The 788-nt window shown below is 67.9% G+C and overlaps 1 protein-coding gene across 5 annotated transcripts in view; it reads left to right on the top strand.

Moving 5' to 3' along the window:
* Positions 1 to 788, top strand: part of HDAC4 (histone deacetylase 4) — a 228,841-nt gene that overhangs the window by 221,676 nt on the left and 6,377 nt on the right. The window lies entirely within an intron of this gene.

The raw sequence follows: 788 nt of genomic DNA, 5'->3' as shown, positions 1-788 counted from the left end.
CCGGCCCGCTGCTGATGCCTAAACTCCAAACTGTGCCGAGAGTGGGCTCGTCCCCCACGACGGCCCCCTCGCTGTCCCGGGGGCCCACGCGGGACGCACGGCGCCCTGGTCCTCGCGGCCCCTCTGTCCCCTGGGGCTCCCGCAGCTTCCCAGCCTTTCTTCGTCTTCACGACGACGGTTTCGAGGAGCGCTGGCCAGGTAGTTTGTAGACGGTCCCTCTGTTTATGTTTGTCTGACTTTTTTCCTCAAGAAGAGACTGGCGAGGGGTTTGGGGAGCAGGACCCCAGTGGTCAGGTGCCCGCCACACTTCCTGTCCCGGCCGACCGTCCACCTGGCTTACCTGCTGAAGGCAGCCCGAGCCCTCGGCCACGTGGGGTGTCTGTCAGGCCCCACCAGAAGGTGGCCTTTCCCCCTCCGTGTGTGCTGGCCGGTGGACGTCACTGCGTGCAGCCCAGCGCGTCCTCCGGGGGCCCGGCCGGGGCGGTGCCAGCTCCATCCCTTGAGGCGTCGTAAATTGCTCGAAGTTCTCTGAGGGAGACGCGTCTTTCTCCGTGTTTACAGCCGCTCCTCTGCATCGGTGAGGATGGTGGCTGGTGACACCACACCCTGGGTGGCGGTGTAGCTCTGCGGCCAGGTACTTCGCTTCTGGCTGGCCCCGTGTGCCCCTCAGGCAGGCCCACGCCCTGCGGTGCCCTCTGCCCTGCTCCGTCCCCCGACCCGCCCCGCGCTTCCCCGGGGAGTCAGCTTCCCCCCCCAGGGAGCCAGCTTCCTTCCCCCCCCAGGGAGCC

This window comes from Pteropus medius, unplaced genomic scaffold (assembly GCF_902729225.1).
Source record: "Pteropus medius unplaced genomic scaffold, Ma_sr-lr_union100, whole genome shotgun sequence".
NCBI classification, from domain to species: Eukaryota; Metazoa; Chordata; class Mammalia; order Chiroptera; family Pteropodidae; genus Pteropus; species Pteropus medius.
This window is presented reverse-complemented; position numbering and strand designations above follow the sequence as displayed.